A 24,692-nucleotide genomic window follows, 5' to 3' on the forward strand; every position below is an offset into this window, starting at 1 on the left:
GAATCCCAGCTTACTTCTTTGTAGAAATTGATGCACTGGTTTTAAAATTTATATGGAATTTCCAGGAACCCAGAAGAGTCCAAATGGTTTTTAAAGAAGCACAAAATAAGATTCACACTTCTCAATTTCAAAACTGACTACCAAGCAATGATAATCAAGACAATATTATTGGCACAAGGAACAGATAATGGAATAAAATTGAAAGTCCAGAAATAAAAGCATGTTAATGGTCAACTGATTTTCTACAAGGGAACTAAATCAGTCAATGGAGCAAAAATAGTTATTTTAACATACGATGATAGGACAAAACTAGACAGCAACATGCAAGAGTGTGGTAGGATTCCACTCTATATAATATACAAAAATGTGTCAAGATGGGTCAGAGACCTAATGTAGAACTAAACCTATGGGTAAGAACTTCTCTTAGAAGAAAACACTTTTCAGAAAGATTAATTAAGTATCTTACATAAAGGACTAAGGCCTACTCCAGTTAAACGTGCTCACATTAGAGCACTGTTTTCGTGAAATACAAGCTCTGAGATATAATTACATATGCCTACTAAAGACACAAGGAACAAGTCCTGATGTTCAGCACTCACTGGAGGAACTGTATGCTGGTCATTTTCCAACTCTCGGTAAATCAGAGGTCAAAGGTCCTGTACATGTTGGGTGACCCTCCAAACAGCTAGTTCACGTCTGCCTGTGAGAATATGACACTTACATTATATGCCTATATCACTTTAGTAGTCTTGTTAGTAAAGCAGAACATGGACTATATCTTCCCATTTAAATTGCTATCTGTCATGTAGCAAATTTCAGAGCAAATTTAGGGTGGCAAGTATTACTTTTCCTCCCTTCTGCTTGTAAAAATATAAAATAAATATGTATTTTAGAATATATGGCTTTAGATAAATGAATGGTAAGTTTCCTTTTCTAGTTATTTAAATTTTACTATACTGCCAAATCATGAGCACTGTAAGTTGAATTAATGCATCTGCTAAAAACAAACAAAAATCACCTTCAAATGTGGTATAGCAATAACTAAATACAGTGCTACCTAAAAGAAGTCTGACTTTTACTGCATCCCCATTTTCTTAACCAAAACTAAATTTACTCAGTGTTGTATATTTAAAAAAATAAATAAATAAATAAAAAATAAAGTAAGTCACAAGCCTTTGTTGCCATGTCATTAAGATCATAACAGAGATGAAACCATGTAATGTTTAGGTAGTTTATGGATTTCATTGAAAATATTCTGAGGTGATAGGTTAAAAGACATTAGGATTCAAAACTAACATTTTACTGTTTAAAGAGCAATAAGCAATAAGTGTTCTACAGCTCTGAGTATAACCAATATTTTACAATGGTAAATATTCAGATTTTATCTCATTTCATTAAAAAATACAGCTATATCATATTTCAATGAAATGACAATGAGGTGGAAGTAATAAGAAAAGAAACCTTATTGTTCCTTAGGGGTTAGGGTTTACACACGCACACAAACATGCACACACACACACACACACACACACACACACACACACGTTTTTCTGCCAAAATTATTTTATTAATATTAGTCCCCAATTTGTCATAAACACTTAGTCAATTTAGACAGTATTCTACCCAAACGGGATAAATAGGGGGCATCACCATCTCTGTTGACAATACATTGATCTCACATTAGTTTGATTGAAGGTGGCTTGCCAACATGTCTCACTTTCTCCATTTGAGAGCACTCAGATAAGAAAAACAGAAAAACCAGGCAGATAGGCCTGGTGACACAATGGAACGCAACTCATCGAAGAAGTGTAATTATAGTGATTACTTCAGAAAAGAGCAGATACACTGATGGGAAGAAGTAAACACTGCCACAATTACCAGAGCCCAGGTCCCTTTTGGTACAGAAACAGGCACCCCAGACAACACCCACCTAGCAATAAGACCGCAGAAAGCTTTCCAACTTAACAACGTGAAAGCACTGAAGGTTACAAAATGGCATAAGCCAATTTCCCGAAGTGCTGGAACAAAGGCCCCCTCTGTTTTGGATGAATTCAATATACCAAATAGATTAGTCAACAGAGAAGTCCTCCTTCCAAAATTAAATCTAGGTACAAACAAGAGGTAAGTTTGCCCTAAAGGAATGTAATCTGCAAATGCTTTTTAAAGCTGTTATTTTCACGGCTTTGAAAAATAAACAATGTGGAGTGTCTGGTTCTCTCAGGTAACACAGTCCCATGAGACCAGCAGTAGAGAGAGGCAGGGAGGTTTCACCTGTGCCATTAACTAGGCATACATAATGTAATGGCATCAACGCACTCCAGAATTGTATCATAAGACGTGAAAAGTAGGGGAAAACCTCACCTCTCACATGTTCACTAAATTAGAAATATAGATAGAATGAAAAAAGGAACTGGAAAAGGGCCTCAGAGCTTACCAAGAGTAACTAACCCTTGACTGTATTCATGAGGAAATAGACTCCAAATGGCTTACCACCTTTCCTCACATCACACGGCAAGTTAGTAAAAGATTGGGACTTGAACTTAATAACTCATAACTCCCGTTCTGTGGTTCTCCACCATAACCCTGATTATTGTTCAACAGCAAACATTATGAAATAAAAACTATTCATAATCATTTGTATTGCAAAATTTACAAACTACTTCAATAAGCATTTGAATTCTCTTATTGTCAGCTCTCTGATGGGCACAGAAATATTTTTATGTCAGATGAATTGTACTTACATATATATAGATATGAAAAAAGTCACGCATGAGCCAAAACCCCCAAAACAAAGGTTGAATGTTTTCTTTGATGTGTGGATGTTAATTCACAATAAGGAGGTGGGGCATTAGAGAAGAATAGATTAGGCAGAGGACAGTGAAGGGAGGAGAAAGGAAAGGATATGGGGGTAGGAAGGATAGTAGAGGGAAACAGACAATATTATCTCATGTACATCTATGACTGCATGACCCATGTGATCCTACAGTATGCACAATCAGAAAAATGAGAAACTATACTCCATTTGTGTATAATTTATTTAAATGCATAAATGCATTCTACTGTCATGTATAACTAATTAGAATTTTAAAAATTTGAAAAAAAGTGACAGGCACACAGAGAAATACCTAGAGACCAAGAGAGAGAAAGAATGTGGGAGCCTGAGAGAATGCAGGAACCAAAAGAGTGTGATAAAGAGATTATTAAGTGCCAAAAACAAGTGGCAGAGAGAAACACAGACAAAAAACATACACAGGCACAAGAACCAGGGCAGAAGAGACAGAGGCAGTGAGGACATAAATGACTGGTTCAAGGTCAAAGATCAGTACTTGTCAAAGATGCACCTCAAAACAAGTATTAAAATCCAAATCCAAATCCTCCCTCTCCTTCCATAAAACTTAAGGATTGCTCCAAAATTATCACTGGTGGAGGAGAATTTAAGTATGACTATTTATTATTATTTGTGTTTTGTTCTTTTGTTTTTGACCACTTCCACCCCTGCCCCATGGAATGGGTGAAATCTTAATAGCATCAGAGCAACAGCCATTGTCTAAATGTCTGAGAGTCACATTCTCCTTAAACCATGAGCAAAGTCCTGCTCCAAGAAAGAAATTTTCAAAAGAAACATCTTTCTCTTGCCATCAGGGATTTAATGATTTTTATTCTATTTATTTATTTATTTATTTATTTATCTATCTATCTATATTTGGTACCAAGGATTGAATCCAGGGGCATTTAACCACTGAGCCACATCCCTAGCCATTTTTATTCTTTATTTTGAGATAGGGCCTCACTAAGATGCTTAGGGCCTTGCTAAGTTGCTGAGGCTGACTTTGAACTTGCCATTCTCCTGCCTCAGCCTCCCCAGAGGGATTTAATGACTTTTGAAATATGGGTTCTTAACCTGCGATTCAGGGAAGCATTTGGCTTTGTTCATAAACTCCATGATATTATATAAAAAATTTAGAGCATGTGTGTATTTTCCTAGAAAGATTTTTTCAGAGGTCCCTGACTCAGAATGCTGACTCAGAATGATGATGCTTTATAATAATCATTTATTGAAGGGTTATTGACAATATGCACTTTCTTGGTATGTCAAAAATTAACTACCTGAACAATATGGATAAAACTCACTTAATTTAGAAAACCAATGCTTAATCAACCTTTGGTAGTCCCATGCCCTAAACACTTTTGTCTGAACTTCAAAATATTTTCCCATTTTTTAAATCTAGTCACTTTTGTTCTACAACTCTACTTGGGAAAAACATCTGAGAAGGTGAATTTTATTTTAAAAGAAGTATGGCTCAATTTAGACCAAACTTAATTAATCTCTGAGATGACATGCCCATAAAAAAAAAACTGCAGACTTTCTTTTTTAAAGCAAATTTTATATTTAAAAAAACCACACTATTTAATTCAAGTTAATAACTTATGAGCTATTCTATTCCTCAATAGTGCAATTAGACCAAAGGCAATCATCTCATAGGTTGATATCTAAAAATTGTCAAGAATTCTTTGTATCCAAATTAAAGCAAAATTATAAAGAAACCTGTCCTGTGCTGTACAGTGCAACACTACTATGCACATGGGGACAGGACATAGACAAAGAATTAGAAAACTAGTACTGTGATACCTAGTTTCTAAAATGGCCTCCAATAAGCCCTTATCCTGGACTTTTCTTAGTTCCTTCCTACAGTTAGTTGAGTGAAACCCTGTAATTCCCTTTCACCAAAGGAATGCAGCCGAAGGCATACTGAGCAGTTCCTGTAGCACATTTTAAGAAGCCCTGACAGCTTCCTCTTGTCCACTCTTTGGGCCTGATCTGTAGCATAAGAAGTCTGCTGCTCTGCTGCAGAGTCCATGGCCCTGGGACTAATGAAGAAGGAGGCCCAGCAGTACAGGGTCCAAGTTGAGCTTTTCTGGCAGGCCTGCCAAGGTACCAAACATTTGAAAGCCCATACTGGACATTCTAGCCACAAGTCCTGGAAGAACTATGACCCTATCTGCTATTCCCTTGAAGAATGGTTCGTCTGTACCTCATCCATGCACATAATCATAAAAAATAAATAAACTATTATTGTTTCAAGCTACTGTTTTGTGGTGTTTTGTTAAACAGCAGTAGATTACCAAAATTGAAGCCAAGGATAAAATGGCATGAATGGTGAGTTTATAGAAGGAAATTGAGAAGATGATAAAGTGTAAGTAACTGAAGCTTATCCCTGTTGAGCATGAAAGAAAAACATTTATTAAGTACTAATTGGCCCATCGCTTATCTCATTAAACTTCCCTGCTACACTGACAAAGACAGTTTGAGTAACATTATGGCCCACAGTCACATAGCTAGAAAGTGGAAAAGCCAGAATTTGAAGACAGATTCGATTTTCTTCCCTAGATATACTCACCAGGCAAGCTGTGAAAAGGGGAGAAGAAGGAGACTGACATTAGGAGAGGTCTGAAATGTAATTATTTATGATGAAAACTTTTCTTAAACTTACCCATATTTTTGAAAACAAAATATATGAGCCTGGGGATGAAGCTCAGTGGTAGAGTATGTGCCTGGCATATGCGAAGCCCTGGATTCAATCCCAGTACCACAAAAAAATAAGTATTAAAAATTAAAATAGGCAAAATGCACCATTGCTTAATCTGTTCAATGACTAATCATTATTACTGTTTTCTGTATTGCCACTGCTATGTGCTGTAATATGGTGATGCACTCAGAGACATGAATGCTTACTTGTTTTTACATTAAATGATCCCAAATACTGTATTTGGAAGTTATATGTACCATTTATGTTGTATAGGGTATTCATTTTTAATCCTTCTTTCTGATTTTTATACATTTTCTGTTTTCTTTGTTGTTAGGCTGTATCCTGTTTCTAACAGGCATAGAAACCTGGCCAACCAAGTTCATATAATCTGTAAAAAAAAAAAAAAAAAAAAAAAAAGAAGATGGCTTCAGAGTAAGAGATTATAGAACTTTCTTATGAATAAAGTACATAGGCTTTAGTATATGTGCCTTTTAACACAAAATTTGATGGTTGGGTAGCTAGCAGTTAAGTGAAAGTCTAGATGGGCAAGTTGTTGGCACAGCTACTGAATTCCCTGTGATTTTGAGATTTTGTTATAGGAACTAAAGAAACAGTTGTGCTCTACAGAGCTCTAAGTCCTGAGGACAGCCTGGCGATTTTCAAATTGGGCTCAGTGGGGGCTCAGGGCTCTGTACTAACCTAACAAAAGATGCTGTACAGATACTGCAATTAAGCACTTTCTAGCAAATACTAAAGACTTAAAACTGTCCTTCCATTTCTTTTATCTATTTTTATAGTTTGGGGGTCTGAGTTTGACTTAGTTTGAAAACAAAAATTTCTAATACTCAAATACTTTTAAAAATCATCAATTTGGGAAATGCATCAAGGATGTGGATGGGTGATAAGAGTTGAAGGATTTTCGGATAAAGGTATTTTGCCAATTTTTATGTTTTATATACAATAAAAACTGTAAGATATTAAAAAGTGAGAGCTAACCTTTGCTAAATAAAGTTTATATTGTTGATACACTGCTGGTGGCCACTGTATGACTCAAACAGCTACAATATTGGCAGCACTTCTAAGTTCAAGTCATTCTGTTTGGTAGAAAAAGAGACGATTGATAGCAAATCATTTCATTGTAGACAAACATATTTATGATGTACAACACTGGCCCATGTAATTGTTAAAGCCAAGACATTCAGGAGGTTGAGGTTGTCCCAGAAGTTTTCAAAATGTCTATTTTAAAGGACTTACTTCAAGCAAACTTCATTTAGTAATAATTGCTTCTTTCAAAAAGAACTTAGGGTATCCCTTGATCAAAATATATGCAGCCATCCTTTATGGACATCCACAATTACTACTGTCATACCTCCAGTTAGGCAGTTCAAATTACTTAAAACTTTGGTAATGACTACTTGGATATGTTTAAAAGAAGGTCATTTGCCCCTCCATTCACAGCTCATATAGTGCCTTTTGTACACATAGGTTAGGGTCCTTTACAAAGAACACTAATCAAGACAAAATAACATTGTAGCAAATAATCTTGTCACAAATTCCATTACACAGTAAAAGCTAAATAAAAAATAACAGCTTTTCTGCCTATATTTAAAAATTTAGATCACTTAGTGTCAGGCAATTCAGAGAAGAGAATTCCACAAAAGAGAAGGTGACAGGAATGTATTCATTCATACACACATATGCACACACACACACACACACACTCTCTCTCTCTCCCTTCCTCCCTTCTCTTCCCCTCCCCCAATTAAAAACATTGAGAATGAACCTAGAATTTGTACTTCACTTAAGGATAGGATTTTTCTCTATCATTTTAATATATTTTATCAGAAAATTAGGTGATTTGACTACTTTGAAGTCATGTGCAAAGATACTGGCCCAAATTTAGGCAGTGATATAATGTCTCAGTTTAAACATTTATATAATAAAACTTTTTGCACAGATTAATTAGCATACATTCTGCTAAATATGTTCATGTAATTGTGCTTGTTTAAGAAGAAAAGAACATGAATTATTACTACTCTCAACTTTTTGGGTTTCACAAACATACTTTGAACTTCGTAGGATATAATTTATTAAAATTTTCCACATTTGCTGAGTAATTTTCACTAGTTTTCATTAGGAAGAACATCAATTCTAATTATCATTGATGTTTACAGTTTTAAAAAAATCATACACATACACACTCATACACATGTTGGACAAATGAACTAGCAAAACACATTTAGTGCATATAGGAATTAACCAATTTCTGTAGGGCAAAGGATTACTAACTCATGCTGCCTTAGACCTAAATATTTTGACAATTCTTCTTCCTTTGACCCACTTCTTTAATATGTTTTTTACATGTTATACGTGTGTGTGTATGTGGGTGTGTACACATATATACACATGCATGTGAATTTGAAGGGAGGCTCTTAGAAAAATGATACCTAGCTTATAATAAATTTAAAAATATTGGATGGTTACATAAATGATTTTGAAGAATTCCTAAATTCATTCAAATGGCATCTCTTCCTATGTGATCTCTAAAACATACACACAAACTTAGCTATAATAAATGTGTCCAATTTCATTGTACCGTCTTCTGAAAACCTTGAGGTGGTAACCACTAGTAGTAAATGACATATTTTATGTTTACTCATTCCCATTCTTTTATTCATTTGACATTTAAAGTTTGCCTAATGCATGCAATATAGCATAGTAGTAATCAGGAGACAAGTTTGAATTTTCATCCTACTACTTAGCCATCATATGACCTCTGGCGATATAATTCACCTCTCTGGACCTTAGTTTTCTCATTTATAAAGTAGCCCCTACCTTATAGGATTGTTTTGGAGATTAAATAAGTTAATACACATAAGTGTGCTTAGAACAATAACTGTCTTTTCAGCATTCAATAAATGTTATTTCTATCACATTTTAGGCCCCGTGCTAGATACTAGAGACAGAATGTAAGTAGGAATAGACAGTCCCCTACATATTCAGTCTAATTCTTAAGTTTAATACACTATTTCCTCTTAAAATGTATATTCACTACCAGATAATGAAAAGACCTTAATGTAGAGGAAAAAGGAAAAAAAAAAAAAACTATATTTTCCATATTAAATTGAAGACAACATTTTGTTTAAAGTTTCATATATTTTTGCTTCTGTTAAGAATAAAATTGTGTGACAATAACGTCAATTATTTTCCAGAACCAAATTATGGTTTCAGTTTATTTTGTGATTTATTGATTACCTTAAGGCATTAGTATTAATATTTTAAAATATTGTTTCTAATGTTTTATATCAGAAAGTTACCTATTTTAAGTATGTGGTGTTAAAATATTTATGTGATCTTAATCTATCTAGGGCAACTCTTCCCCCTCACCAATGAGCCTTCATCAGTAAAACAGAAGTCAATACAAAACAAAAAAAGATATTGTGCAACAGAAATTTATCTTATGGAATATTCTCTTTTACATTTTATTGAGGTGCATTTTTACCAACTCTCTTAAGGTCTATGTCTCCTGTCATCTAAATAATCTCCAGCTTGCATTTTGTGTCTTCCTAAACTACAGCAAAGTGCCAAAGTAAATATAAGAAGAATCTGAAAACTACAGAGTCGAAGAGTTCTCATTTTCAGTAGGTGAGAATCTTGACCTATGAATAATCTTGAGGATTTAGAGGGAGATGAAAATAACTGTTGTTTTTGTTTTCTCTTCCTATCATTGATTTTGTTCCATTTCTAGAACTATTATTTAGAGACTGCAATCCTGAATCCCGGGTATCAAGTAATATTTAATATACTGTATATTTATTTTGTATTTGAAATGAGACATATTGGAATGCCCAAAATTGCCTGTTACTTTCTAATTGTTTAAAGATAAGAACCTCATGTTCTGGGTCTAATTTCAGTATAGTACTTAGCACCAACTGGACTAAGAAATGGTATGTTATTGATGAAGATGTTGACATACTAATTGGGATTTCATTTATCTTCAAAGGTATCGAAGCTGGGCTATAGATAACTATTCATTTAGGGTAATTGGAACTCTGACCCACTTTCAATCTTAGTATTAACAGGATGTAACTCAGCGTTGTATTTAACTTCTAAGCACCAATAAGATCAGCATGAAATGGATTAGGATGGCTTTGGAAAGGCAAGTAGAAAGGCAAAGAAATATTAATGACCATTATGAGCTACGTTCCAGATATTTTTCACAGGATCTTGTATTTGGTCATTCTACTCTTCAATATGTTAAGAAAGAAAGAAAGAAAGAAAGAAAGAAAGAAAGAGAGAGAGAGAGAGAGAGAGAGAGAGAGAGAGAGAGAGAGAGAGAGAGAGAGAGAGAGAGAGAGAGAGAGAGAAAGAAAGAAAGAAAGAAAGAAAGAAAGAAAGAAAGAAAGAAAGAAAGAAAGAAAGAAAGAAAGAAAAAGAGAGAGCAGAGTGGGATTATTTTACTAATTCACAAAGAAGAAGAGTACCCACAGGAGACCTATAAATTGTAGAGTGTATTCCAGCCTAAGACGAGAAGATGGACCAGGGTCTTTTAACATGAGCTTACCATCTCTGTTATCATTAAGACTTTATGATAAAACACACTCTGTGTTAAAAACATGTATGCGTATTAAAGAGACTTTTTATCCTGTTCTTAGAAAGGCTTTCCAGGCTAGGAAACACAGTGTCTTGGTCCATGACCTTTCCAAGCAAAAGTATCTAACACTTGACAAACCATATGACTTTTGGATGTGGTTAATAGCCCAAATGGCTCATAGTCATTCATTTCACAAATCTCACAAATAGTACCTATCTTTACCAGGTGCCAGAGATTCAGAGAAGAATTTCATAACTTCAGGGACTTCAAATCCAATGATAAGAGACAAGATCACAATGGAAAAAAGATGGTAAAAACCTTACAGGCTGTGATAGGTTTTAATTTGTTCAGTTTATACAGAAATATGATAGACACAGTTTGAAGATAGGGTCTTTTTGCCCCACTCTGTACTGAGGATTGAACCTAGGGCCTTCTGCATATAAGACTAGTGCTCTGCCAATGAACCCTAGTCATATACAGTTTGGAAACTTCACATATACTATACCCCTCCTGTTCCTAACCTCCAATATCAAGTTGTACTGCCAGTTTTTGTCAATAATATCTCCTCTTCACTGAGAAAATAGTCACATTTTTATAATTCATGAGTGATTGATTCATTTTGATAGGCTGTGTTGGATTAGCAGGTTATACTCCAGACTCTTGAGGCTGATGCTCCATCTCTTCTACTGTACCTTGGATTCTCAGAGACAAATACATGGATTAGGTTCTAGTGATTATAAAGTAGCCTATAAAGAAACATCTAGTACACTACACAGGCACATGCACACACACACACACACACACACACACACACACACACACACACTCTCTCATACAGATCTACATTTGCAAAAATAGGTTCTTCCTAAACACTCTAGGCAAAATAGGCATTTGAGGTCCTGCTAATATTGTGGAGGTACTTACAATATAAGTGGCCTGAGCTAGGAAGTCTTGAATTGCTTCTTCAGCACCTGTTATAACATCTCTTTCACCATTCATATTAGATGGAGGTTAAGAACATTATTTTGAATCAAATGACTCAGATTAGAAATAAGTAAGTTTCCTTTTGCAAATAACCAAACACATAACTAGTACAAGCAATCAAATATATCTCCCAAGTCGGTTCATGTACAAAATAAATAAATCTTTAAGATTAATTAAGTGATATTAATTACCCCATGGTTGCTGACTTTTTCCCTTCGAGGTATCCAGGGAGAATTTTGAAGCTGCATAAATTTGTCCTTGATGCTGATGAGTGATCACTTTATATGGTTTATTCAACTGCAAGAGTTCCAAATAGCCTGAAGCTTTAAGGAAAGCACTGTGACATTTCACCTAAATCAGAGCTAGTCTAGAATTGAAACTTCTGATTATAATGAAATAGTGAGAAAACAGGAAAGTACCTCATTAAGCCATAAAACTTGAAAAGCTACAGTTATGCTCAGAGCATCTAGGTTCTAGAACTAATGGAGCCCCTTGGTGGTAGCTAACCATTGAGGTGCCACTCCCAGAGGGGCTCTTCGAAACACACTTCTGTTGGGTTCTGTGCCCCAAAAGATGAGATTCCTCCACTTCCCCAATCAGGAAACCTGTGAAACCTGTGATATAGCAAGAGTGCTTGGGTTAGAAATCTATTGGAAAGTCAGAAGCCAAGGTAGCAAATGATTGCAATTGCTTCTAACAGGCATTATTTCCCTCTGTTTCGTCAATAAGGAAGCAGGCACCTCTGTGCTATTTCAGAGGCGGGGAAATGCTTTCTGGAGTTAGATTATCAAGAGCTGCTTTTAAAAATAGGAATGCTTTTTCGTAGTAAAACTTCCCTGCTGAGTCCAAAGGAAAGTTGGGCTCATCTACCTTTGGAGCCTGGGAAGAATTTAAAATGTAAAGATGCCTGGCATGACTCCAGCTGTTGGCTACTGCAGATACTTTTAAATATCCACTCTTTATGGATCTGAAGGTATATGGATAAGCAGATATATGCTATAAATGGAAAACAGAAGGCCATCTTTAAAAATCCAATAGACTGAAAGCAAACAGTGAGAAACCTCTATTTTTCTTTTGTTCACCCAAGGAAGTCGACTTTACTGCACCCCACTCCAGGAGAAAAACACACACACAATGACTGCCAAGGAGTATCTTACTCCTTATGATGATGGAGAGAAAATTCTAAAAATTAATACTTCCCATAAAGTCACTGAATTGAAATGCTCATTTTATATCCAGTTCACTTTATCTTAATCCCCATCAATTTTTAGCCATTCAACAGAACTCTATTGTTGGAAACCTCTTCACTTTCAATACATTTATTTAGAGACAATACAATAGGTTCTCTAAAGGCAAACTGAAAACATATACAATCATAAATGCTGATGGGAAATTTTGGCATAAGATGCATAGAATGTGATAGAAGAGGGATATCCTTGTATACTGTTGGGTATGTCAAGGATTACAATGTCAAACAGAGCTATGTGTGTATCCGTGTCTGTTTGTGGAAGTATGTGTTTGCATAGTCGCCTTCATGTAGCTGAAAATTCAAGAGAAATTCTGCAATAGTTATATAAGACAAAAGAAAAGAGTCATATAATTAATAGATACCTGTTTGTACCCAGAAGAGTTCTCTCACTTAGCCAGACTATGGTAGTAAGATGGAAGCACAGTCTCTTATTGTGCATGTCAGTAGGTCATGGTGTTGAATATAAGGAGAATTATTCATACTTCAATAAAAAGATTTCATGAATGTGTAACAGATGATATAATATAGAATGTACTCAATTTGAGGTTCTGAAAATTTTAGATATATATGGTACTTTTGTGATTCAGAAGCTTATGACTGAAATGTAAAGTGTAGTTAGAGTTACTTTCCCAGGTTTTAATATAAATGTACACACTGGGAGGAAGGTAACAATACTGTATGCCTATTCCAGTGGCTCCTGGAGAGGCAGGGAGTTGTAGGAACTAATTAAATGAATGAGGGGAGAAAAGACTGGAAAACCACCAGCACCAGGACTAATTTTTTAAAAAAATTAAAAATCTCAGTATTCTCTCCTAAGGAATAAGCTGTTCTTTGGAGAAGACATTACTGGGGTGGTCTTAGGGAAGAATTGCTAGTAACAGGTGTGTTATTCCTCAGAAGGTAGAGGAATTCCTTCATCATCTCACAGAACCATTTGTGGAGCATTCGTCACTGACTGAGATCCAGTGCTAGCACCCAGACTCCGGTGGTACAAGAGGTCTGGCCTCCAAGGCACATGGATACACTGAAGTTATTAACAGATCTTAGAAAATTCCTCCCCATTTTTCCTCTCACTTGTTCTCAGATAACATCTGTAAGGAGACAGTGGAGCAACTCCTGATGGGAACACCAATTCTTTTCCACATAAATTACATTATGCTGGATGTTCTTGAACATTCATTCAACAACTCCTTGTGCCCAACACAGGATTTCACTGCTAGGAAGGTGTCAAAACAGCCACATCTCTTACAACAGCAAAGGAATTCTCCCTGGTACCCATCCTTGTAAGTTCACAAATTTCTTCACTTCTAACTAACTACTCAGAAATTCTATATAATCATGTAAAATGGAAAGGAATGAAGAACAAGTTCAGAAAATCTGCTCAAAAACACAAGTTAACAGTACAAAAATAAACTAGGAAAGAAGATGCTGAAAATCAGGAAGAGCAAACCAAGCAGAAATATTTCAGGAAGAACCTCTGGGAGACATTTTGAAATGTCTATACAGTTCTACTCTCATAGCTACCATTTGTTCAATAATCTGAGGTGAATTAATCTATGAATCTCAACTGCCAACTTAAATTATGAGGGACATCATGAAAATGGAAGATTATTAGTGTAGAGATAGGGAATCAGGAGGAGGGAGGAGAAAGGATAAGGCGGGGTATTGGGAACGAATTGATTAAATGAAGTTACATGCATATATGAAAATACTACAATGAAACCACTATTCTACATAATTAATATGTACCAATAAAAAAATGAACATACAAAGCATTCCTTAAATACATTACCAAATATATTTCCATGTACAGAATCAAATCAGATACTCTTCTGAACCATAAGATATGATCCAGAAACTCTGGACAGAGTCATTGAGTCTAAGAATACACACAGACTAGCCCCAGCTATTGAATAAAACCTGAAGTTAGATCTAGTGAAAACCCATTTCTTGGATTACCACCATAGCAGTATTTCAAGTGGTCTAAAATGTTTTGCAATGTTCTGAAGGGATAAAAATAAAATGGCTTCCTAGAAAATGAAAAGAATAGACTTTTAAAAGAACCTCTTGCAGTGGTTATTAGATTATTATTTCTTGAGTAGCACAAATCAGATGAAACTCTTTTCCTTCCCATAAATTAGCAAAGATTGTCACTCAAACATCTATTATATCTAAAAACCATGGAATAGTACTAAAACTCCAAATTTCACTCATCAAAAACTAGGATGAAAAACAAATTTCAGAACTCATAACTGCAACTGTGATGTACTAATAAGCAAGAAAATTACCAATAAAGAAAATGAAATATGTAATACATATTCTGGGTAGTATAAATGTTTCTACAGTGCTGTCTTATTCCAAACTTTCCTAATAGTATTCAATGCAGCATGATGTCATCTAGGCCCAGGAGTACTGAGGCACCTTGTGAAAGTGGCTTCACTTGCTCTTGGATGATAACTGATCTAATAAGTGGAGAAATGTGCTAAACTATCACAGCATACATTTCAATGAGAAAAATCACTAGAGAAAAGAAATATCTATGGAAATGTTGAAAACATATTAATTAATAATGCCAGGAGGATACAAAGGAACAATATTCTACCTTTTATAGGTTGAGAAAGAGCCAAGTCAGGTCAACACTGGATTTTGTGCAGTTTTCCATATTGCAACGCAGCAAATAATTTCACTCTGGTGGACTAGTCAAACCGACTTGAGTTTTTTTTCTAAAAGTCCAAGAGTAAAAAGAGCAATAAGAAAACCTGTTTTTATGCTGTGGCACCATTTATATAAGCCAGAAAAGTGGAGGAGAAATACATGTGTGTGTTTGTATACATAAAGACTCCTCAATTTTGGGGAAAAAAAAAAAATGAATGGTAAAGTGGTTGTTTCTGAGGTGGGAGACCACAAGGCAGGGAAGGAAATTGTTATGGTTTGGCTGTGAGGTGTCCCCCAAAAAATTATATGTGAGACAATGTGAGAGGGTTCAAAGGGGAAGTGATTGAATTGTAAGTGTCTTAAACTAATCAGTGAATTAATCCCTGACAAGATTAACTGAGTGGTAATTGAAGGCAGGCAGGGTGGAGGAAGTGAGGCATTGAGGGCGTGGCTTTGGGGTGTATATTTGTATCTGGAGTGTGGAGTCTCTCTGCTTTCAGGTCATTATGTGAACTGCTTCCCTCTGCCACACTCTTCTGCCATGATGTTCAGCCTTACCTTGAGCCCTGGGGAATGGAGTCTGCTATCTATGGATTGAGACCTCTGAAACCATGAGCCCCCAAATAAACTTTCCCTCCTCTACAGTTGTTCTGGTTGGGTCCTTTTGGTTACAGCAGTGAAAAAGCTGAAACAGGATTATTTTCATTGAGTACTCCTTCATGCTTTTGGAATTATTTCCTCTTCCTCTTCTTCCTGGTATGTGTTAAGTAATTTTTTTAAATGGATGGAGAATAGACAAAGAGTATGTACTTTGTTGACAAATAAGTCAGCAAGTTGTTGAAATTGAAGTATCAGTTGAGTAGGAGAAAGGGAAGAGAGAGAAGTATTTCCCTGTGGGCAAAGTAATTTTTGAGTTGTAACCAAGCTGGTTCCATGAGTAATCCATTAGTTTCCTGTCCTTGGGTGCTGAGCATCTATCTTCTCAACTATGAAATAGGTATAACTGTACATATGTGTGTGTGTGGTTGTATCTGGTAGGGACAATCTGGGTATAATCAAGACTGACTACATGAAGGAGGGCTGTGGGTCTTGATCAGTAAGGGACTCAGTCCTCAGTGTGCTGCATTAAGTGGACTTTGACTTGAATATGATTTAAAGATGGAAGTTCCCAACCTTTAAAAAGTAAGCAAGATCAGTGAAAACGGAACATCTTTCTTCAATTTCCTTCCTTTAAAACAGTTTCCCCTTCAGTTGGATGTCAAACAGCTTCATCCATGACACACTTCTCCACTTATACAGATGCTCAATATTTTTTCACATTTCCATAGGCCAATATTTCTGGAAAGTTATCAGAAATATTTGTTGTTTATTAAAATCCAGAATGTACATTTTATGATTCACTTAATAATTTAGACATAAAACTTCAGCCAGACATCATTGATACCCTCCCCCCTCCAATTTATTAACCATAGGTATTCTTTCAAAGTAATCTAAATATCTAGACTTTATTTATATGGCCAGTCTGCAGGAAACATTATTTCTTTTCATGTGTCCCTCATTCTAAACCAGTTCTAAATCTATGTGTAAGTTAAACAGATTCAACTTGGATCCATAAAACAGTTCTGTCCAGGCAAAAATCTCCCAAACCTGTCTTTAATCTTTAGTAAAGTTTAACTGCTAACCTAGGATTAACAATTAAGCTGTGTGAGTCAACACAGTAACTACCAAGATGCAACAGGCAACATGCTTCTTTTTGACTGAGTTTGTTACTTTGTAGTTAGTTCTGCAATCTAATTCTGTGAATTCTAAGACTGCGTCACACCAGCATGATGTCCAGTTGATATTTTCTTGAAGGTAACCTGGAAGTAAAGGAAAAACAACTGCTCAAAGTCAAGTGCCTCTTGTGGGGTAACTATTCCCCCAGGGAGCTGGCAAAATGAACTGTAGTTTTGTATTGTAATTCAGAAGATAATTGATTATTTGCCAAGTCTGTTTGTGAGTTGCCACTTATTAGTATTATTATTTTTTTAACCCACTCCAGGGATACACTTTCAATTTCACAGTCTTTTGCACATTGTGGACAGTGGTGTTTAATTTCTTAAAGGAAAGTGCACACTCTCCTTCCATTGTAGTTAGACCAGTGGCTCTTCAAAGGGCAGGCACTGTACGTTCAGGAGCAAATGCCCATGCTCACATTTGCATGTTCACTCCATCTAAACTACTGTGGTTTAAGAACTGGGAAGGGAATTAAGAGCCTTTCTTCAAGTAAGAAAAGAAATCTTTGTGTCTCACAATCTTAGATGTTCTGAGAGATGGTAAACATTCTTGAAGACACCACTCTTTAATTGTTTATGGATTACTTCTCTTTATTTTCCTGTTAAAATAAGAATTTCTAGTAGAATGAAGGGAAATTTTGTCAGGAAACAGTTGTTTTCCTCCTACGAACTAACATTCCTGCAGGCAAGGCAGCAAATTAACCAATATAAATGTTTCCTTCAAAACACAGAAATCTTTTATCTATTTAGGAACAGATCACACAATATAACATGCTGAACTATTTCTATTAAGCTCAAAGATGACAAAAAATTGAAAAGAATAAATCCATTATAAAGAATTCATATCTGCTGCTTTGTGAGCAATCCATAATACACCGTATTGTGCAAACTATAGGAGATGATGACCCAACAATACAGAATGTAGAGAGGGCTTTTGACAACAGAAAAGCATAAGAGAGAGTATCATTTAATGGAGAGAGAAAAAAAAAAAAAAAAAAAAAAAAAACGATCCTGGATTCTTTTTCCTCCTTTATTTGTTGTATCACTTTGTAAAACCTCTCTATGCCTTGTTCTCTTCATCAGAAAAATGAGACCTATGGTTTTATTTTTATAAAGTGCTTTAGGATTTAAGGAAAACCCAGAATGCATTATATGATGAAAGCCACCATGGTGCATGTCACGTGACTACCACAGAAAAGGATCCAGGAACGAAAAGCAAAACATGAATCAGCAATGAACACTTACTTTGTTTGTTTAAAACCCCAGGATGTGCAAATATATGTCAGAACTGAAGTTGACCCTCTTCCTTTACAATCACACATTACTCTGTCTGGTTCTGGTTTTGAAACCTGAGTTTAACAGAAAGAATATGAATGCAGGAAGGAGTAAGGGGTAGGATGTCTTCCCAAGCAAAACTCAAGTAACTAGACTGTCACCAATTGCTGTACTAACTCACGCTGAATTCCCTACAGAACCAGAAGTAGGGGGCACTGGTCTTTTCTCTTCCCCCTTACTCAAGCCTATCACCATTTCCAAAAGAGTTATGCATGGAGGGGACAAAACAGAGGAGCTGTTTCCTTCAACTGCCCAGAAACAGGACAGTCTTAACTGGAGACAATATGGGCCAGTATTTTGGGGGATGGATGCTAGAAGCTGGGAGTTACAGGTTCCAATATTTATTCTATTATTAACTTACAGAATTATCTTTAACACACAAAATCTCTGAACCTCTGTTTTTTCAACTGACACTGAGGATGAAGGAGGTGGGGAATTGGTCTAAATGATCTCTTTCCAATACTCAGAATTCTATTATTCTTTGAGTATATATATAATGACCTGTGACCTAGCATACAAGATCCATTAGGAAAGGTTAAAAGTATCAAGGCAACTTTCTTTGGAAATAAAGAAGGCAACTCTGGTATCAGGATGATAGAAATGAGGACACTAGATCTCAGAGAAGTGCCACAATTGCAGTTAGTCAGCAGGGAAAACAGGACTAGATTTTGGGGTTTGAGCATAAACTCTGGCATACTGTATACTCAGTGGATTCCTATAAATTCTTAGCTTGAGAAGTCAAAAATTACATGCACCTTTTAAAGATAACAAAAGCCTGACTCTCACACAGTGGATAGGCAGACAGACAGATAGATAATTGAGATATATTCACTCAATACACACTGAATTTATCAGATGGACCTGTTTTTCTGCATCTTCTATTTTTGGTTAATGTCATCCCAGAGGCCTGGTATTCATAAACAGAAACCCACCATCACTTTTTCCCGTCCATCCCAGCCTGATCCACTTCACATGGTACAACTAACTTTGCCTCCAACTCATTTCCCTGGTCTCTCTGCTCTGTTTCCTTTCCAATGTGTTTACATCGTTCAGACCTTCATCCATTAATTTACACCTATTCCCTCCAAACTGCTCTTCCTGCCTTTATGTTTCTTCTCTAGTCTATCCCTAGACATTTTTTTTTCTTAAAATACAAATATATCTTCCATGTGCTTAAAAATTGTCAACACTTATCAGTTTACCCATAGAAAGAAGTCTAAATTTCCTAACATGGAACACCAGCCCCCTTCTGTCTATGGTCTGTCTTTACAGATCAATGCCTCCATGGTCCACTCACAGTCTATTCTCTTCCACCAGAATTCCCTGGGTACTGCATATGCCAGTGTCTCAGCCTGGAAATCACTATTCCTTTCCCAATGCCTACTTGGAAAATTTACCCATCTTTTAAAAACCAGGTAAATCACACCTCCAACTCCACATTCTCCTTAAAACTCCTCAAAAGTCTACTCTTATGTTTAGATTCTGTACTTTGGATGGGCTTCTCTTGTTGCATTTGTCACAGTGTGCTTTGATTGTTTATTTGCATGCCTCCTTTACTAGACTATGAAACCCTGAGGGCGGGAACTGAATTTTAATCATCTCTACATCCCTAGCATTGATCCTGGAAGAAGCAGGTCCTCGACGTGTATTTATGACTGTGAGTGAGTGAACAACACACAAACAAACCACCACTTCTTCAATATCTGCTTCACTCACTGTCTCCCAGAATTCAGGGAAAGAAATGAAAACAAAAAGGAAAAGAACCTCCACAAATAACAAACAAGAAAAATATCTGATAAGGATGAGAGCTATTTGGAGAATCCGACTGGAATGAGACAATGGAGAATGACATGGTGTCTACATTAGTTCAAATGATCAGGGAGTTTCATCTCACCCAGGAGTATGGAGGACTGTCCCACATACTGTGCCCAGATCACAATCAAGAGAAAGTGTAATCAATGACAGCTCAGTAGATGGCAGTGGGGACAAAAACCTGTGGGAACAAAATTAAGTTTCCCATTTGACCTGTTTGATTTGTAAGTGACTACTGGTCATGTAAGAAGATGGTCAAGTTGGCAACTACTAATGAATTTGTTAGCTGGGATGACATTATAACAAGTGAAAAAGACTTGAAGCCAATGGGTGCCCAAATAAATGGCATTTCCATGAAGCTAGATGGAAGCACCCAGGGAAAGTGTGTAGACTGAAAAAGAAGGATAAAGCCCTGGGCAACACTAACACACAGAGTTCATACAGAAGAGCAATCAGTAGAGGACACTGAGAGGTCTTTACTACTAGGCTGAATGACCACTCTGAGAGCTGAGCTAAAAAAGTCTGAAGTGAATTGATTCCCAGCTCTTCCTAAGAAAGTAGGAAAAGAAATTACACAGTAACAAAAACATGTTCCCCTCTATCTCTTGCTAAGGCAGAGAAAACTTAGAAGAGATTTAGGACACATTTTAAAAGAATGTCTTAGCCACACAGTTAACAAAATGAGAATAGAACCTACTATTTTATACTTAAAGATCAGGAAAGACACTCACCTCATTTGTTTTTAGTGATGAGATTGAACCCAGTTCCTGGCATGCATTAAGCACACGCCCTACCACCCTTGACACCCCCAGACCCACTCATCCTGTTTTAAGACTTAATCATTTCTTTTATTAATCTTTTTCTACATCGAAAAAAGTGGCGTGTTAAAAACCACTCAAAATACAGGGTACATTTCTTATAAATCTATAAACTTTATAACAAACATCCATTTCAGCTTTTAGAAACCAAGATATAAATAAATATTTTAATCCTTATAGGGATAAAGAAGGATACCTATATTCTTAAATACAAATAAGAAATATGTATATTTGGCTTCATACATATTATTGTCGGAATGAAGCTCTAATTATTGTAATATATTTAAGGATTAGGAAGAAAATCCATTTAAAAATCTGTAGATTAAAGGTAAAATGAAATGGCATGTTCTAGAATCAAACTGTCAGTCAAAGCAAAGATGAATACAACTGTTTCCTTTTACAGATCTGTATCACGAGTTATTGTTGTGGCTTTCTTCCAAAGAGATGACAAAGACTTCACAAGTCTTAAGCTGCTAAACAAACTTCCAAACTGTACTAATACATATCAAGATGTTTTTCCACTGCTTCCCTTGTAATGAAAATGGCTTTATTCTCTTCCAATTGTTAAGGACTTCTATGATGAAAAACGGTTACTCTTCCAATATGGACATTTATGTTCTAATAGAAGTAAATTTAAATGCCCACTCACAACCTATTTGTGTGTATAGAAGTACTGACACTCATTCTTTCAGGAAGAAAAAAAGATGTTTAAATATGTTGTACTTCAATGGAATGTCTAAATAAAAAAACTGGAATAAATAGTACAAGATTTATGTTCTTTTATTGTGCAGAAAAAGATGTGCAGAAAGGTAATTCTGATGGACAGCAAAGCTCTGCCTCAGCAAAGCTAGAGTGATCTGCTTGGGTGCACCACAATAATTTCATAATGATATTAAAATAAATGTGATCCTTTTTAAATTTTAACTGCCACAAGGCATTATGTCAAATATTAAAGTGAGGCAGTGTTAATACTGCAGCATACCATATGACTTGCAACTTTGGATTGGAATAATAGAGTAAGCAGGGTTTTCAAAATAGGGCCTGATTGCTTAGAAGCAAAAATTAACAAACAAGACCCCCACAACAAAACATCAAGTGCTTAAGTACTGCAAAATAACTACCCACTTAAAGTTTCTGGTAAGTATATCATCTAGTAAGTAATATGCAGTGCTATGCAAATACAGAACTGAGTCCAGGCCTGTCCATTTTATTGAAACTGCCTCATGTTCAAATTTTAATTGTTTTATATTTCATTTTTTCAATTTTAATTTAGCACATTGATAAGCTTTTTTAAGCCTACTTTTTTATTTATCCACAATGTATATTTATTTTCTATGAATGAAGTATTCAGTCATGTAATACCTTCCCTCAAAACATACTGTCATATAATCTAAAGTGATGCTTCTGATATGTGTGCACAATACAGTAAAATAATTCAGCAAAAAGAGACTTTAGCCTTTGTGACAAGGTGGTCGTCTGTAGCTCTATTTATTTTTGGAGAATCCTTTTTAAAGAATGCGATAGGTTTATTTTAGGAACATGATCAGTTCATCAATAATACTTAACCAACCATAACATCGAAATCAGCCTGGAATAGGAGCTACCATATAATATGATGATTCACATTATCTATCCAGCTGGCATGACTTGGCAAATAGTATTTTACCAGATAACTGTACCAGCCTGTGATTGTCTAGGATGCAACACAACCCCTCTCTGCAAGCGCTGAAGGTGTGGTGTATAAACTCTGCTAGCGGCCATCATCCACTTTTCTACACCCTGGCAACTGGCAGATATTCCATGTGTAACAGTTAGGGTTGGGAGGGTTATGAATAGGAGACAGCAGGAAGAAGAGAGCATAGAGAAAATGGAATCAACCTCCATGGTATACTAACAGTATAAGGAAGTGAGATCATTCATATTGAAGCTTCCAGTAGGACACAGGATAGTATTATCAGATGTGCTACATGCTATAGACAGCCACAGCAAAACTTGCAGAAGAGGCAATTACGACTGAAAATAATACCAAACAAGCATTTAGTGTGGAAAGTATACTAAATGCTTATATATATGTCTTATATGTCTTATATATAAGACTCTGAATTTAGAGTCTTATATTGTTATACCCATGTCAAACTGCCCTATGGTTTGCTTCATGATTAAAAAAAAAATGGTAGATTTACATAGCTACTTCTCATTTGTCTGTGATAAGTAACATATTAGTAACTGAAAGGTAACTGTCAATATTGGCCATGTAGTTTCAAATAATGAGCAGCCATAACTGTTTTTAGAATTATAGACACAAGCAAAATTCCATTTACCTAAGTTTTCTTGTGGGTTTGGGCAATTGTGAGGATTTCTTTTTTTTTTTTACTGTGTTTTGAGCACCCATAAATGTATTAAGCACTGTATAACATCAAGAAATTAATCACTGCTTCTGATTCCCATTAAAAAACATGGGTTGATATCAATTCATCAAATAGGTAGGTATTAACATGACAAGATTATGAAACACACATATAATAATTCTGAAGTTTTCACCATTTTTCTCTCAGATAAATTTAGTATAATTTCTTTGTAACTCTGTGAGTCACCAGCCAACTCATTACAATAATATAATCAATATATTATTGAGACAGAAATATCCTGGCAATATGGCAAGACTGTAGAAATGCCAGTTTCTAAATTAGTGTCAAAGTCTTACACATGTGTCATAAATAGCTAACAAAGGATGCCAAATCATCCTGGTTGCTGAGATAATGTTTCTACTTTGAAGTTCCTCAAGATCTATTATGTTCGTTCCCAGGTCAGAGCCATCTTCCTCTCTTCATTTTTTCTCATTCTTCAATAATAATGTAGAATTAGAAAATAATTTTACAATGAGATAACTGAAGTTTTTTTCAATGTTTTAATGTAGCAAGTTAAAAAGAATTCTATAAGCCTTCTTTTGTTAGGTGAATACTTGATTTGCTTACAGAGATTTATTATGAAAATTTTGCATATCTTCTAGTTATGATAACCTTCAGAAAACCATGATACTAAGGATAAGGCTAGGGCACAGATGTATAGGACAATATGCTCCTATTAATAATCTCCTATTAAGAACAGGAAAGCACTACATGGTACTACTCTAATATACACAATATTTACATGTCGGTTAACAACTAAATTTTAAAATTTTGAAAAAAAAAGAGCATGAGAGAAAGGTTTCAATGCCTGAATCACACTTTCAACTGTACATTGTATGCCTCCTCTAGTTAGACTCTAAGCTCCTAAAGGAATTTAGTACAGAACCCCACACAATAAGAGCTACATAAATATTGAAAGATTAAAGAGGAGGCATCCATAGATGACTAATGGAAATTCAAGGAAAAATTCTCCACATGAAAAACGATGTGCCATAGTCAATGTTTTGTGTCCATGTTTCTGCCAGTCAACACATGGAAACAACCTTAACAGCAAAATCCAGCAATGATCATATTTAGAAGTTAAGTCTAAACTCTTGAATTGATCAGAACATGCTTTTCTTTTGGGGACAGAGTCCTGAGTTTAACAATTTATGTGCACCAACCACATATTTGGAAAACTGCAAATTTTTTTAAGTCAATTTACTCTTTCTCACTTTGCTAATGTCTCTGAATATAAGATTTATTTTACCATAATTTCTTTTGCCATTTCTGTAGCTTTGCAAAGGAGAGATATATGAAGTGCAGCAGGACACCACAAATTACATTTTATGTTATAATGCATTTTTAATGTCAATGTATATCTGGTTAAAGTTTCTCATCAGAAAATATAAATATGTGTGTGGGGACAAGAATTAAGCAGCTTACGATAGAGAAAGATTATTCAAGATAAAAGGAAGAGATGCGGGTGGGCAGTTTTAGAAGTAACTTGCTCTAAATGTGGAGTCATAGAACTGGATCTGCAAAGTGTAAATAA

At 35.5% G+C, this 24,692-nt stretch overlaps 1 protein-coding gene and 1 long non-coding RNA gene across 5 annotated transcripts in view; one reads left to right on the top strand and one right to left on the bottom strand.

The window, feature by feature from the left end:
* FIGN (fidgetin, microtubule severing factor) overlaps positions 1-24,692 on the bottom strand; it is a 124,919-nt gene that overhangs the window by 40,204 nt on the left and 60,023 nt on the right. The window lies entirely within an intron of this gene.
* LOC306658103 lies at positions 1,163-17,263 on the top strand. Its single transcript, XR_013762962.1, has 2 exons — positions 1,163-9,784; positions 9,919-17,263. It is a non-coding gene; the product is annotated as an uncharacterized lncRNA (long non-coding RNA).

This window comes from Sciurus vulgaris (genome assembly GCF_902686455.1).
Source record: "Sciurus vulgaris genome assembly, chromosome: 3".
NCBI lineage: Eukaryota > Metazoa > Chordata > Mammalia > Rodentia > Sciuridae > Sciurus > Sciurus vulgaris.